Source organism: Rousettus aegyptiacus, unplaced genomic scaffold (genome assembly GCF_014176215.1).
Source record: "Rousettus aegyptiacus isolate mRouAeg1 unplaced genomic scaffold, mRouAeg1.p scaffold_m13_p_3, whole genome shotgun sequence".
Taxonomy (NCBI): Eukaryota; Metazoa; Chordata; class Mammalia; order Chiroptera; family Pteropodidae; genus Rousettus; species Rousettus aegyptiacus.
This window is the reverse complement of record NW_023416306.1, coordinates 22,210,850-22,228,674: the sequence shown is the minus strand read 5'-3', so window position 1 is coordinate 22,228,674 and position 17,825 is coordinate 22,210,850.

The following is a 17,825-nucleotide window of genomic DNA, read 5'->3' as shown; positions in this document are numbered from 1 at the left end:
TTCTCTGTCTGACTTATCTCACTCAGCATAATAACCTCTAGGTCCATCAGTTGTTGCATATGGTAGGATTTCACTTTTTTTAATGGCTGAGTAATATTCCATTATATATATGAACCATAATTTCTTTATCCAATCATCTGTCAATGAGCATTTAGATTGCTTCTGTATCTTGGCTATTGTAAATTGTGCTGCCATGAATATCAAAGTGCATAGATCTTTACAAATTATTGTTCTGGTTTTCTTTGGATAAATGCCCAGAAGTACAATTCCTGGGTCAAAAGGTATATCCATTTTTAATTTTTTGAGGAACCTGCATACTGTTTTCTATAGTGGCTGTACCAATTTGCAATCCCACCAACAATGTATGAGAGTTCCCTTTTCTCCGCATCCTCACCAGCACTTGCTGTTTTTTGATTTATTGATGGTAGCCGTTCTGACAGGTGTGAGGCAATACCTCATTGTGGTTTTAATTCACATTTCTCTAATGATTAGTGACCTTGAGCATCTTTTTCATATATCTATTAGCCATCTATATTTCCTCTTTGGAGAAGTATCTGTTCAGGTCTTCTGCCCATTTTTTAATTGGATTGTTTGTTGTTGTTTTTTTTTTGCTGACTGAGCCTTGTTTATATTTTTAATTCTGCTCTGAGTCACTTCTGTTTTCTAAGAGCTAGGCATTTGAAATTTAAAGACCAAGAAGAGACTCTTATTTCCTTTTTGAAACAACCCTTCCCCAATGGGAATGAATGAACCGCCTAAGTTAGGCAAGGGGAGGGGAGGAAGGGATAATAATATCAAAATATGTTTTATATAATGGCAAACACTAAATGGCAAGCACTATTTAAGTGCTTTACATAGGTTAACTCATCAAATCCTCACAACAACCCTATGAAGTAAACATTATTATCCTCATATTATGGGACATGAAACTGAGGCACAGAGAGGTTAAATTACTTGTCCAAGATTGCACAGCTAGTCTGTGCTAGCACTAGAATCCTAGTCCAGGCAGTGTGGCTCTAGCTCTGTGCTCTTTAAGTCATTAAGAAAGATATGCTGGGAAAAAAGTCCACATGCATTCGAAAGTCCTAGTCGAGGTCTTTTTTTGCATGTATATTCCATTTTCTAAAAATCATCAAAAGTATACATACAGCTTATCTCTGCTATCCAAAAGTAGGATATTCCTATAAAATCTTTTGTAAGCCAAAATGGTGTAAAGCAAAGAAGCAATTACCATCCATTTATGTGGAAAAATTCAGTGCTCTCACAATGTCTTTATTTTGTTCACCACGATCAAAATGATTAATTTTGTCCAGTTTTACGCTAAGTGTAAATGCCCTTACAAGCTCTCAGGCTTCTCTGATACCTTATGACACATCTTGCTAATGAATGCACAAAATAAATCAAGGTAAGGCACAGAAATGCTCACAGATCCAATTCAAAACTCTGGTGGCTTGATGCTGAGATGCTGAGTGTAGTTCCTAGGGAAGGAGCTTGGTGGGGCCACTCTCGCTATGTTGCCTCTATAACGATTGGCTGCAAAACAGATACTGGACACTCTTTGTGCTTTTCACCTTTGTTCATAAAAGTAAAAATCCTCTTTTGGACTTCTTTTGGTTATCAAAAACAAGCACTAATGTAGATCTTTTATAACAACGAAGTCGTGTGAGGCGAACTTCCAAAAAGCAAGGATACCTGTAAAACCATCTGCCTCTCTTTATTTTTCTTTTCTTCATCCACAAACAATGCAGATAATGTAGAGGAAGAAAGAAACGTAATAATTACTGAATTGTCTTAGATACATCTCACTATTGCATTGAAATTTATATTATTAGGTTTCCATTGTATTTCAGATGAGGACACTAGCCTTTAGTTGAACTTATGTTTGGGTAGATTCATGGTGAGGAAGTGGGGGAGCTTGAGGCTAACCCAAAGCCATCTGATTGACCAAGGTCATGCTTATTCCCTGACTGTACAAGAGAGTTTAACTGCATTATGACCTGAAATTGAAGGTGGACAGTTGCAAGGCCCCTATGAACATCTGACTCTGCCAGGGGAGAGGAGATTCAGACCTTGGGCCTGTCAAGCAGATACCTTTTCACCAGCTGTGACGCCTCCTGCCTATAAGCAGCATTAATGAAAAAGCTAGAGGAGTAGCAGATGGAACACACTCGAACCTTCCAATCAGGTTTCGTCGATCCCCTTTGGCTTCTCTGGGCACTGTGCATCATCTGCATTAAAAAGCCCAGTGGATCCTTTTCAGCTGCTTCCCGTCAGCCCACATAACCTCCTTTGACACTCCTCCGGGAGAGTCCCATGTTGTGCAATAACAGACTGAGGATGGTGCAAATAATTAGAACTTAGATTGTCAATTTGGTCTCCAAAGTCCATCACACGAAAAGTGCACTGGCTTGACATATGATGCACAGTGTTGTTCTGTGAAATAAATGATCTAAATTGCTTTTTTTGGTAAAAAGTTGATAACATATTTTATGTGTCCCAATCATTCATTTTTACACGAGCAGAGGCAACAACATTGATTAAGATGAATTCTTCAGAGCCAATGTCAGCTAACTTAACTTTGGTTGTTTGTGCAGTACTATTAATTTAACTTTTCCTTTTCTTCCCTTTCCCTCACCCACCATCAGAGATGATACATTTAATATAAAAAGTCATTTATAAATATAAATGTATTTAGAAATAAAAATGCTTAGATATATAGGCACAGCGGTCTCTATGAGTAAGAAATTGTTATTGAGATATGACTGTACATTGCACACTTGTTACAGGATCCTAAATTAATTCACGGAAAACACACACACCCAGACACATACACCCTGACTAAGGTTAAACTGCTCTCCTCCTCTTCTTGTCATAATCATTTAAAGTAATGATAGTGCTGTCATTATAAATATTTGGAGACTTCTGCATCTTGATAATTGATGGATTCAGAATGTTGGAGAACTCAGAATAATTTTTAAATCAGCACGAGCATCATGTTCAAAGTGTCTCCTTGGGTTTTCAGAATGAAAATCAGACCGACCTCTATTTCTTAAGAAATGATTGAGAAGCGTAAGAGAGGCAAACACACCCAGCCCTGTGTTATTTCTTAGGTCTTCCTCTGGTAAATTGAAAATGGTACCTCCCCTCTGTGAATCTGCCCCCCTCCACACGCTTGGCCCGGGTGCCATGCACCTGCTCAGTGTCAGCTGGAACCCACCAGAGCATATGGCTGCTCACATATTGTCTTGTCCCAGGATGGATTGGGAATGCTGGTCACCTGGGCTCTGTGTTTCAAGTGGTGTGACAGCAGCCATAGGTAGCCCTGAGAATGACAGGCTCTCGCTGCTCTTATTTCTAATGGGAAAGAAGATCAAGGGGAACAGAGGGAGATGTTTTCATACACCCAGCAGCCATGATGTGACTCTTTATAAGAACACAGCGCTCACTGGCTTGCCCCTCTGTGAACAGGTGCAATAGGAGGGAAACCTTGTTTTTTATTTTATATTTTATTTACAAATGCTAGTCAATTGTGGTAGGCAAAATTATGTCTACCTCCTAATTCCCCAGATTCTGTGACTATGTTACTTCATGTGGCAAAAGAGTAGTGTGTGGATTTAAGGTTGCTAATCATCTGACTTTAAAATAAGGAAATTATCCTGGATAACCTGAGTGAGCCCAGTGAAATCACAAGGGCCCTCGACTCAGGAAGGGGAAGCAGAAGAGGTCAGAGTGATGGTGTATGAAAAGGACTTGACCTGCTTAGCTGGCCTTGAAGTTAGAGGGAAAGGGCCACAAGCCAAGCATGGGGGCAGCCTCCGGAACCTGGAAAGGGTAAGAAATGGATTCTCCTCTAGAAGTTCCAGAAAGGAGCACAGCCCTGATGCCACCTTGATTATAGTTCAGTAAGACCCATTTTAGATCTCTGAACTTCAGAAACTGACATAATAAATGTGTCTTATTTCGAGCCTCTAAGTATGCAGTAATATGATACCACAGCAGTAAGAAACCGATAGGTGGAGGGATGGCTTATGCTGTGGTTCTCGACTTTGAAGTACACTAAGGTTATGTGGGGAGCTTTTAAAGCCCTTGTGCGAGGGTCACAGCCCAGAACAATCATGTCAGAATCTCTGGGAGTGGGAGCCAGAAATCAGAATTTTGTTATCTCTCAGGTGATTTCGACATACAAGCAAAGTTGATAAGCAATGATTTGTTGGATAGAACCTTGACGGTGTTTGGAGTCAAGAAAGCTGGTGCCAAATCCCATTTCTGTCATTTCAAGATTGAGCTCAGTTTATTTCACCTGCATGTTAAATGTACATGTACACATATATTTGTACATGTAAATGTAGGAATAAAGATCAAATATATAAGTGCAATGATCTGTAAGAAATTGTTATTGAGACATGATATTTGTATCTATAAAATATAAACATAGTTGTATGTATGTGTGTACACATACACACACACACACCTTATGTAAAATAGGAAGTTCTTTGAGAGGATTTACATGTAAAGAGTTTAACACATAGTAAATGCATGTAATGAAAATTATTTTGGTGTGAACAGTTGAGAGCTACTGAAGATATTGTAAAAAAAAATTCTTCCTTGGTAGCATTAAAAATGTGTTTATTTTCCTATTTTATGGTTTCCTGGGCCTGTGGGTGAAAAAGAGGTGCTGTAATAAATCATAAATTCTTAACTGGGCAGGTCATGGTGGGTAGGTCCACCTCAGGCCTACAACTTCTTTACTGAAAGGTTTTTTAGCCAGCCCCACCCATTGTTCCTGTGCATCTAGATTACCACACCTTTGGAATGCCAGCAGTAATATCCCTCAAAAGTGAAACAACCATCTAGAGAGCACATCCAACCCCTTCCTTTCTCTCTCCCACTTTCATGTAACCTTCCTTGTAGTCCCGCCTTAATTGCAAATGCATAGAAGAAAATGCAAAGCTGTCATTCTCTGGAGCATTTTAGATTTTGCTTCCCAGCAATTGTCGTCAGTTTTGGCTCAAATAAAGTCTTATGAAAATTCTTCATAGGTTTGGACGTACTTACGTCGACAGGCCTAGCAGTCTCAAAGTATGTTCTAATGTGAGAGCCATCTTTAAATTTATGTCAGATAACTGACATCTGGGAAAAGCAAGATTACTTTATGAAAGTTTTTCTTTTTAAATATTAATACACTTAACTCCTTATTTGAAGTCCGTCTTCACTTTGTCATGAGCTTTTAGGCTCAGATTGCAGGATGTGACCTCAGGCAATTTCCTTAACCTTGGCCAGAGCCTCCGTTTCCATGTCAGTAAAATAGGGATCACAATTTTTTTCCCTGTAGTTGTAGGGATTAGAGAGAGCAAATATAAAGTACCTAGTATGATGCTTGGCCTACGATCATGACTTAATAAATGAAATTTTTATAGTACTATGGGTCAAGTCTAAATTCAATGAATAGAATGGAAGAATGAAGTGGAAATTCAGTGGTCGTGAGAACAGAGGGAATTGCTAGGCATGGAATCAGTGAGGAAATTCAAGGTTGTGGCTGGGCCAGATGTCCATCATTTTACAGGTGCCAAGCAGGTGTAGCAGAGGCGGGCACAGCTGTGTGAAAGAGCTCTGGCCTCCTGAACAGCAGACATTGAGCCAAGCCCCTGGAGATGTGAAGACATAGGACACCTGGTGGGCTTCACAGACATTTAAGGGGCAACAAACCAGCCTATGCCCAGATGATGCAGGGGTTCCCGGTTCCAACTCCCACTCCTATTGTTAATCCCTGAAAGGCAGGGACCATGGCTTAGGGTTCTCTGTCATCTGACCCCCTACCTCAGTTCTAGGCACACAGCAAATGCACAATAAAATCTTACTGTTTCATTAGCCCATAAGAGTCACATAAAAATGAGACAGAAATGTGACACATTCTGTCCTTTCAATTTCAATAAGTTGAAAGTTGCATGGTTCTTGAAACCAGAAATATTGGGCTGGGGTTTGGGCCACAGAACTTGAGTAAGCCCAGGCTTATGGTTTTATCTTAGCTAAGTCACTGGTCTTTGTCTGTTTGGTGGGCCTAAAGTGATAGCAGTACCTGCAGCACATAGTTCCCAGGATTAGTGCCCCAATCAAGAGTGATGAGTGTGAACGTTTTCCAAAACTTTGAAATAAAGTAATAATTTGATGTTCAAAGGAGGTAAAGCTCATGTCTGTTTTGGGAGATAAGTGGTTTTGAAGAAGTTACCCAAGGGTAATAACCAAAGAAATTTTCTTTTTCAAGTTGTTCAGGATTCAGACTCTCCTATTTTCCTGATACTGGTAAAACAATGTTAACGGGGAAGATGGATGGGATGGGGCATGGGCTGTGAAGCCATGTGCACTGGGGCTCCCAAATCCCAATGCGTTCGCCTTCGCTCACTCTGTGTGGAACCGCAGCTAAGACTCTTCTCTGACCCTTAGTGTCCTTTCTACAAACTGGACTGATGATCTTGATATTATGAACGTTCACTATTTGCCTCTGACAGTGCCTGCAATATGGTATGTGAAGAATCTCTCTATCCCTACCCCATTTCCTGGAGCTCTCTCTCAAGAAGTCCAATCGTTTATAAGACAGATTATAGTTGGAAACCTTCTGCTCCTAAAAGACAATAATTATTTAGTGATATTTTTAAAGGACTTATATATAATTTGTATAAACTATATGGGCACATAAATGTATACAGACATTCTTATAATGCTAATTACACAAAAACTCTATTAATTCCCTTTGTTTTTGGAGGTAGGTTTTCTTTTTAAAAAATCGGTTTTATCAGAGACATATGAAACCAAATTATTTTATCTGACTTCAAGAATCAGACAGCTGGAATTTGTTCTCTTCTAACACAGTCAAACCTAAGACCATCTTCAGGAGGCTCCAGAGAGGTGCATTTAGCAGCCCTAATGATTTATGGATTGGCGATTGCTTTCCGGATTCTGACTGGGGCCAGATCAGCTGTCTCCAGCCATTCCTAAGACACCTGCCTTCCTTACTCTGCCCTTTCTTCTTGCCAGAAACACACCACTGTGATGTGGTATATAGGATAGAACATGGGACTGGGAATCAAAAGATGGCAATGCTCAAAGCCTCATGTTCCATGCAACTAGCCAGCAGCACTAGGAAACTCTGCTGCTTAGCTTCCTCATTTGTGACATGGGAATGGTATTTATTATAATTGTCACAGGATTGTTATCAGCACTGAATGATGTCATGGTTTAAGATCTCGAAGAATTTATGAAATATGAGACATCATGACACACACATAATAAAGAGTGGAAGAGAGTTTAGTAGATACAAGAATAGAAAGTAATAGATTTAATTGCTTTTACTCCCTTCTAACAACGTTCCTGATTTCATAAAGTCCCATAGGTTTCATCCTGTGCTATTGTAAAATATCTACTCACACTGAAGTTTATAGCTCTGGAATGGTTTGCAATGAAGGCCTGTTATTAAACAAATGTTTCTCAACCACCTACTAAGTGCCAGCTCTGATCACTCTAGTGAACGAAACAGACAAAAAGATCTGCCCTCATAGTCCTTATGTGACTTTGAGAAAACCCAGAGATAGTGGTTCAAGAGAGTTCTCTGATACACAGCTGCCTGAGTGAGGTCCCAGGAGCTTGTTTTCCTCGTCTTCCACCCAATATAATCCTGGGGCCCAGATCTCTGAAAAATCCACTACTTGGCTTCAGTCCAGGGACAGGCATTGGGAATGTTAAGTCAGGCCAATGTTTGGTGCTCAGAAGTTGGACAGGAACCATGTGCTGAGTGCCAGCAATGCTGTTTGAGAACTAGTATCTGGGTTTAATTTCCACTGTCTGTCAGAAGGAAGCTTTGATCAGGGCCTGCATTTTTTCACTTCTCCTAAGTGACTGGAGGCTACTACTGGCCATTACCACTGCCTCTGTGTGAGCTCTGGGTTGGCCGTGACATTAGAGGTTTATTTACATTAATTTCCCTTGAATTACCCTGCCCATTGCTTCTCTCTCTCTTCTCCGGTAATGGTACATTTAGTGCTAGGTGTTCAACATTGGAGTAAATGTGTGTCCAGGAAGGTAAGGGATGGGAAACGGAGTGGGGGACCCACACGCATTGCAGAAGGAAGTACAGCACGAGTAAGTGACTGCAGCTGGCATTTAATGGCTTTTCTTTTCTGCCATCATTCTCCTTTAAGCCCAAAAGAAACTCTTTGTAATACGTGTTAAAATTATGGTTCAGATTTCTGATGATCAAGTTACATAGATTAAAGTAATGGATACCAGACTCCGCATCAATTCAGGTATAAATATGGATGAAATGAATGTACATTACCCACTGTTATAAATCTGTGTGTTCAAGGAAAGACATAAATCTCCCAAAACTTTCCTACCTCAGGGTATGAAGTTTTGCTTTTTGTTTTTGGGGTTTTTTTTTTTTTCAATGTTTTCGATGAAATTATGATTTGGAGTAAGTTGCTTGTTTTGCAGAAACCTCTGGCTTTTTTCTTTCTCACAAGAAAGGGTAGAGTATATTATTTATAATGGTGAGTCATTAAAATGCTCCAGGAAGTCATCACTGCAGAGGGGGTTGGAGAGAGAAGGGGTTATACGGCATTCCAGATGTGCATGTGTGGAGAAGGGCCATGCATTTGGAGAAATTTATAGCACCTGGCTCCATTGTAAAGGATTCTCGGCCTAGGGGTGTTTCTGTTCTCTTCCCCTCCCCTCTGCCCTATCAACACTGTACATGCAGGAGCTCAAAGGTGTCAGTGCGTGATGGACACATGGCCACAGGATGTTGTGGTCTGGAAAGGAAGACTGGGTTCTCACTCCTGCTAAGCCACAGGGCCAATGAAAGTGTCTGAGCTCCTTGCAGCCTGGGGCCCTCACAGGAGCAAGAATAAGTCTCATGGGAAGGAAAAAGAACAAAGCCCAGTGCTGTGCAGAGATGCATCTCTTAGCTATGCTGCTCAGCAGCAGCACATTTGGTCGCCTCAGTCTACCTCTTCCAGTTTCACAGTCTATAAAATGAAGGTAATAATGCACATTCCGTAAGGCTGGTGTGAGGACTAAGTAGATTGTGAATGTGAAGGCACCTAGCACAATTCCTTTCTCTCCTCTCTTAGACTCCCAACTTGTAGGCTAAATGACTCATGACCCCATTGTTCCAAATGGAATTACATCATGGACTCTCAGGCATTCTCCAGCTTAACTCAGCTGAGGCCACCGCTGACCCCACATGGAGCTCAGCTACTTCTAAAGTCCTGAGTGGTAAATAAAAACTTAACAAGGAGGTCCAGGCTCTTTCTATGGTGTTGTTCCACTTTTCTTCTCTGCAGCATCCACATTAGCAAGCGATCACTTTGTCCTCATTCCAGGTAGCAAAAGGGAAAATGGGAAAAGCAGGGCAAGCCCCGTGCCTTTAAGGACAACCCTGAAAATGAACTACATCCCTTTCCTACATATTCCACTGGCCAGAACTTAGCCATGTGGCCCACCTAATCATGAAGCGGACTGGGAAAAATATTCTTTATCTGGGGTAGCCATGGACCCAGCTAAATTCCTGTACCATGGAGGAAAGGGAGATGGACATTGTGGGGTAATTGGTTGTCCCCTCCAGAGAGGGTTACAGGGAGTTATGCCAGAAACTCGAGTACAACCATATGCTTGAAGAGAGAGATTTGGGTTCTGTTGGGCTGGAGAAAGGAAGATTATTATTCAATGAATCATGAGAAGTGTTTATGTCTAATAATCAGATTAATTAGGATGAAGCTATATGGCTCACTTTGTTGATGTGCAGTTTCCAGAAGCCAAGGTAACTGAGCCTGTCCTATTATGGGTCAAGTAAACTTTACTTTCCTCTGCAGCCACAGTCGGTCAGTCATCATTTGCCTGCCCAATTCCCTACATGCTTTTTACCTTTGTATTCCCAGTGCATATCCCATGGCTTGCCACAAAGCTATTGACTCCATTGTTGAATGAATGAATGAATGAATGAATGAGTGAGTGAGTTAGAGAACATGAGAGTGAAGTAAAGGACAGGTAGAGACTAGGCAAAAGGATGATGATGATGTCAGTGATCACTGTCATAAACAAAACCAAATCATCTCCACTCTCCTGAGCTACCACCTCCCTTACTCTTAAGAGATGGCTTTGCTTCTCATTTATATAGAGAAAAAGGAAAAGCAAAAATTCCTCAGTGTCTATAGTGATTGAGCAGACTTACCAGCCTGCAGGTCCATCCTCACTTTCTTCCCTTCTATTAAATTCTATCTCATCTCTGCCATTGTTTCTATGCATATGTAACCTATACACATATGATATCCAAGCATTTCAAGCATACTCCCCTCTCTAGAGAGTGCAGAACCAACTGCCTCCAGGACATCTTCATTTAGATGTATTCTAGAGGCCAATAATGTCTAAAACACAATAATACCTAGGACATTTCATGTTTAAAATTAGATTCAGGCTCAACCACACATTGTTCTTTTGCCTTCCTTGTGTATCATTTGTAAAGTGAAGGTAAGAAAAATTTGGGATTATAATGAGATCAAATGAATTGATATACAAGAATGTGATATATACACTCTGAGATAATGTGAAGGATGGCAATGACTTTCTATCAACCACCAAAGCTTTACTGAGTACATGCAGTGTATCTGGCATGATTCTGGATGTTCTAGTGATTATAGAATAGAAAAATCCATGGCTCCTGTCCCAAGGACCTTACAGATTGATTAGGAAAGGGAAAAATGAAATAACGAAGCACTAAACTATGATTTGGGCAACAGAGCTTGCAAGAATGGAAAGCCAGTGGCATCACCAATAGAGTTCTAGAGGGGTCCTCTATTTCCTCCAGCCCCATACATCCTCCTCTTAAAGATACTCCTCTGTCCATGGCACAGAATATACAGCCCTAGTTATCACATATGACCTCTCACCCACAGCCACAGTCATTTGAACTGGTAGTCACCTGAGCTGGGCTAGGCTGATCAGAATGTCTCTCCCAGGGAGATAGATGTTATCCAGGCAGTGCTGAGAAGTGATAATGTAGTGATGGTGCCAGATTTAATCATGGGGACGTGTAACAAAAGGTTATGGGTACCAAACCCCCAAAATCTGGCAGTGAGAGGGAGAATGGAGCTGAAGGGAGAATGGAGCAGCTAAGCAGGGAGAGGTGGAGATGAGAGACCATGCGGTCCCAGGGAGAGCAGTGGAGAAGTAAAGCTAGAAGTTGGCTTTCTGGTTCTCTTGAGACCTAGCTGGGTTTCCTGCAATAATATTTACTTGCAACTCTAAGTCCTGTGCTCATTGTGTATCACACAGTACCATATCACATTTATACTTGTTTTTAAAATTATGTAAAGCTATTTCAACATTATGCTCCTTAGTCATTTACCAATGTAGGTTTAAACTGCAATTTGATTCAACATCACCAGAATATATGGGGCTTTGATGTTTTTCTCCTTTCAGTTTCTAATGGAAATTACTTCCCTTCATGCATCCAGTGCACATTAATTACTTCAATAATAATAATAATAATAATAGTACTAGTGTCTTGCTTTTATCATGGTTTCCTGTTTACAAAGAGATTTCACACACATTATCTCATGTGAGTCCCACAATAACTCCATATGGCTCATAGAGCGTAAGTGAATTATTTAGTTACACAACAGGTTTGGGACATAAATTGAGGTCTCCTGACTCTTAATCCAGTTCTAAGGCAGAATAAAAGTATGGAAGTTCAAACAGTGAGTTCTCCAACCTATGCCTGAGATCGCTATCTATGCCGATATCTCTTGGAACATTGCAAAAACCCTATTATTCCTGTTTGCCTTTATATTCAAATTCCAAATTTCCAGTTGAGGAGAAAACCCATATTCAGTTCAGTTTACCAACATTTTCTGATATTTTATTATGTGCTAGCTCTGAGCTAGGCCCTACTTTTCGTGAACAGATTTACTGGGTCTGAAACATCTGTATTAGAGCAGGTAGACAATCAAGCCTGACCTGTTAAAACATCAGGTGTAACTTGCAAGAAGTCTTAGTGATAGAGGTTGTAGTACCCAGGGGCAGGAGTCAGCTGTTTCGTAAAAACTTCCGCACTATTCAGCTCTGACATCTGGCTCCCAGGACACCTGATCTAGAGGATGCTGAAAACAAAGTAGCATGGTAGCCCAGGGCTTCTGCTACTGAGAGCAAGAACTTTCACGTGATCTCATAAAACTTGCAAAAGCTGCTAGATCATTCCTGAGACAGCCATCCACTCTCCCATGCATTCTGAGAGGAAGAAGTCCAGCTTTAGTCTCCCTTTTCCAAAAGGTGAGCTGAGGGAATGCTCCCAAATATTCTTCCATCTCCTGGGTTGAAGAATGTTTTTTCATTGTACTCCAAGGACAGGCTTGGGCTAATGGAATGCCTGCTAGCCTGTCCCCACTCTCCAAGTGCTCTGCCTCTCCCAGCAGTTTCCCCTGCCCCTGCCCCTCCTCCCTTGCAAATGCACAGAATGAGGGCAGGTTATAGAAAAGAAAAGGGATGCAGTATGGCAGTTATACTGCAAGGTAAACTAATGAACAACAGGATACTGCACGGCCATTCGTGCCCCCATTAGTATATCCCCCTTCCTCCAAGTTCCCCAAAATATCAAGAGAAATATGTAGATACCAAGTCCCCGATTAAAGAGTCATGAATCAAGGCCACCAAAGCTTAGGTTTTGATTCAATTCCCTGACAGATTATCAGCCTCCTTTTCAAGAAATTAGTTGGTCATGGGAACAATAGCTGAGACCCCTCAATTTCTAAGATGGAAAGAGGAACGTACAGGCATAGAATCACCCTTCAGGCCTCCTTCATGTGTGACAATCTCAGAGCACACTCCAGAGCCAGCACACCCCAACATGCGAGCCATCTCTTCTCAGGAGGACCTCCAAGCCTCCTCTTCGTGGCCCCTCCAGCCAAGGCTGAATTGCTCAGAAATACCTGCTCATGAGAGTCCCAGGGCTCCAGAGGGGAAGCACTTTAGGGGGCCTGGGGCCTGCTACGGAGCTACATTTTTAGTTAGAGCGGAGGTCAGTCTTGCCCAGGGAGTGTCTCAAATCTGACACCTTCCTAGGTCAAGCTTCTTGGGCAGTGCCTTACACAGCTGTACTCTGCTATCCCAGGTGGACTCTAATCTAATTTAGTTGGCTCTCAAGGCTCCTTCTCTTATACTTGGAAGTCTAAAATACTAACAACACCTCCTCAACCCAAAGGAATCAGAAATCAGTGACCCTTCTATTAGTAGGAGCCATGAGACCTCAGGGAATCTGACACTGCCCTGAGAAAGGTAAGATGAGGTGTGTGCTGGCCCCATCCCAGGAAGGACAACGGAGATGATAGCAAGAGACAAGTGTGAGCCATCCTCCGAAAGACACTGGGTGACTGTCAGTGAGTTCAGTGTGGCCAAGGACTGTAATTCAAGGAGCAGAGAATAAATCTTCCAAAGGGCCTATCTATTTGCACCATTTTGTAATTTAAAATACAAAAGGTGACCTAGAAAATCCATCTTTCATCCTGTGTTATCCAAAAGGAATCTCATTTTCCTCTGTGGCTCTTTCAATGTTTCCAAGATGCATTAGCTCTACTATCATTTTAAGAATTTGTGGATGTGCATGTCTCTGGGCTACACACTAGAAAGGCAGGGGTGAACAGACTCAGTTTGCTACTGCAGTTGGCTTAGTAGTCGGGGGTGTGGGAAGGCTTTCTCTGGGGGCCAGTGCTGCACAGGAGTCCCAGGAGAGGTTACAGCCAAGGACAATGGTTTAGAGGAGTAATGTCATTTAGATCACTAAAGGAATTAGTAACTGACCTTTATACAGTCTTTTAAGTGCCAGGCATTGTTCTAAGTACCTAATATGAACTAACTCATTTACTCCTCATGGTAACCCCATGAGGTGTATGATTATCTTCACTTCATAGCTGAAGAAACCAAGGCTCAGAGACGTCAAGTAGTTTGCCCAAGGCTATAAGAGTAGCATATCTCAGATTCTTCCCCAGGCAGTCTGGCAGTGCAGAGCACACACCCTTCATGGCCTCTAATACAATGACAAAAATCTCAGACAGTCGGAGCCAGAACGTGAGGTGGGAAGCAGAGAATGAGCAGCGAGGTATGAAGAGGGGTGCAGGGACTTCGCACACCACACTGAGTTTTTATTTCTTAAAAAAGGTGCAGATATTGCCAGAGGTACGTGATGAAAGGTCAGGGAATGTGATAAGCCAACATTTTGAATGTATCAATTTAAGAAAAAAGTGTCTTAAGTTTGTGCTCCAAGATTAGTTTGATGATCCATCATACAAAAGTAGTAACAACTTGCTACTACACATTTCACTTTATTAGATGTTTTGCTTATTGTACAGAGTTTACAAAACAAAATATGCTTATTTTTAGTTTCTATCAATGAATTCTGGATAATGCAAAAGTATAGAAAATTCTTGTGTGTATGTGTATATGATCTGGGGCTTATTATTTCTATTTATTTTAAAGTGGAGTGATCTTGAATATATGAATATTTATCAGTGGTTTAAAAAAGGAAGTTTTAAGCATTGACTTGAAAGCGGCAAAACTCTGCAAAATGAACAAATTTTAGACATAACCTGAAATCACTGACCAACAAAAAATTTGTGGCCTTCCCTCACTATATAATTCACAGGAGGAAAATGGTAGCACTAACCAACCACAATTAATGAACAAATATTTTATTTCAGAAGCGAGCTTAAAGAGTGTGTAATTAAATGTTTCTTAAAAATGTACTTTGTTGTTGTGCAATCTTTTATTTCAAAAGGCTTAAACTTTGGTGTCTCTTGTGTAGGAAGACTCTGAACCATAAATCCATAAATATATAGTTTTGGCACTCATTTTTTAATCCTGAAAATTTTGTAGGACAATTAACTGAACTCGTTAAACCTAAAAGCACAATTTAAATGGGATTGATATGATGAACAGATCAAGCAAACAAAATATGCTTAATGTTTTTTTTAGTTCAATATCAAAAAATCATCTCAAAAAGGGAAACACAAGTAATGGGGGAACAAAGGCATGACCAAATCTAGTTAAAGTCAACAAGAGAAAGCCATGCTGAGAAAGGGTGCCGTTATTGAAGGATAACATCACACATTCCTTTCTAACGTGCTAAGAAATATATTCTTGAACAACTGGTTGAAAAACTGAAGTTAATTCAATTCTATAATGTTGAACTACATGAAACACTGATGCCAGTTTTGTGTCACTTTATTTCTCTTTCTTATACTATTTTTAGATTGAAAGTATCTGGATTAATATGTTTACTTGCTAAGTAGTGACACGAAATAAACATTTTCAAAATGACACATAAATTTAAAAATAAGCTTGTATACATGTAAAAGAATACACACACATACACATATGATTTGTGTGCTCAGATGTGAAAATGGCTTACATCAAGACCAACATGCACCCTTGAAGTCACCTTTGTATGAGTCTCCAAGGATGTGTCACTCAAAAAAAATGTATCTCTTGAATTTCTCAGAATGTTCAATGGGATAGAAAACTGATCAATTTTATTTAATATAGTGGTATGAATATTCACCTTTTAAGAGAAAGCTGAAATGAAATGAGATGTGATTTGAAAACTTATTCTATCTGCAAAACGTGTATTTGTTTAACCAAAGAAATAACTGAGTTGTAATTTTCTAATGAACAACTAAACAGCTCTTTTTATCATAGAAGGGGAGAGAAACATAACAAAAACTGGGAACATGGATAATGTGAAGTATTTAATTGTTCTCCTCAATGACTAAAAAGTGGCCCACAAATTTTGTGTTCTGCAGGAACTTCAATGAACAATACTATGAACAAATAAAAGAGAACCGAATATTTTTTTATTGTAACAAAATGATATATGAGTGAATGATGAGAACTGATTATGAGAATTCTGGTTTTGAGGCCCTTAGTCCACTTACATGTCATGAAATTTACAGCAGTAATAGGACAATGAAGAACACTATCAGTTATGTTTCTCTAGAGTGCCCATATACTTTAACCAAATCTATAATGAAAGTGAGTCCTTTCCATCTCTGATCCCATACCGCATAGCTAGCTGTATGTAACTGCTTCTATCCTCATGACTATTTCTCTGGATGAGTTTGAAAAGAATGCTGTAGGCAAATGGGAATCACTGAAGGAGTGTAGACTAGAGAGAGATTGTACAAGATTTGATTCTAGAAGGACCTCTCACTCTTACTGCAGAGAAGCTGATGGAAAGAGATGACATACAAATTGAGACATGGATTCAACTGATGCAGTCCGGTGTCCAGGTAAGAAAAAATGAGAACTGGAGTTCACACCCTGACTGTGATTAGAGAATATATGAAAGAGATGAAGAAGCTTTACCGCGTCAGGTCATAAGTGGCTTTGTTCAACCATCTAGACTCTTTCTAACCTGGCTCTATATAACTTGATGTCTAATCTACTCATAATCAATGGCCTTACTGTTTCATTCCGTTGAAACTGAAGACTCCAGTTCCAAATTTCTGTTTGAGAGGAGCTGAAATGACAAAGAATTCTCACTCCATTTACCTGAGGCCAGAAGATGGTTCACCAGACACAAACATGGCAATGTAAGCCCAGTTCCAAGTAGTTGGGTATTTAGAAAATAGAAACATCACACATTTTCTTTAATAAGCACCTGTGTATGAAATAGAAGTTGAGTTCTAAGTATGGTAGAAGAGGAAGAGGGAAAGTGAAAATGAAGTAAATTAACATTCGTTAAAAGGTGGCAACGTGGTAGTCTCTGGGCACCTCTGCGGCTATGATGTTCCCCCAGGGGAAGGAACAACTCTTCCTGTTTCATAGATGGAGTGATGTAAATTTCCCATGGCTGTGTGCCTGTTAACATAGGATTTAAGATTCCAAACAGATCTGTATGCCTCCAAAACACATGCTTGTCCTGGCCTCTGCATGAAGCTGTTTGACCTAGCATGCAAGGATGACTGGCCTTGGGGACCACCCCTCTTGGAATAACATTTTGCTTCCTAGCAGGAAAACGGAAAACCCCCAATATATTCTATAACTAGCCTCTTTCTGGAACAAGTAGGTCTTCCTCAAGTTCTTTGCATGATTAAATTTTATCCCTACAGGCCCCGAATTAGGTCACTCATATCTGTGAGTTCCAGTTTCACTTCACCTATTTAATTAACAAACTTTGATCCAGTGCCTTCCATAGGTCAAGCCTTAGGCCATGCTACAGAATGTATAAAGGTTGATCCTGCCCACAAGGAGCTCCCAGCATAGAAGAGATGAGATATGGGTATAAATAATCATAATGCAAGGCAAACATAGATAAGTATCATATTAAAGATACATTTGGACTGATATGGAAATTTTAGAAGAGATCATCCAAGTAAAATTTTATCGATCAGACAGCATTTGGACTGGGCCAGAAGCCACACTGAAATAGACATGTGGACTTCGTATAAGGTGTCTCAGGCAGGAGGAAGGTATCAACAGGGGCCCGGAGGCCAGTAATTAGGAGCATGGGCAGAGAACAGCAAGAAGCAGTGCAGTAATGATGAATGAAGCCCTGTCCAAAGGCAGTGAGGAGAGGGTGCTGGATGTTTTTTCCATTCTGACACTGACATTTGAGAATTTGATTGGTTTCCTGGCTATTCTCAGGAGCGGCTATGGCAATCTTCGAGGCTGGTGCAACGCTGACTGCTTCTATCTCTGTGCAGTCTTTTTTCTTTTGATGAGTCCCTGGATGTATGAAATCCACCTCCTCTCCTGATACTGTTATCAAACCTCATACTTGCATTCAA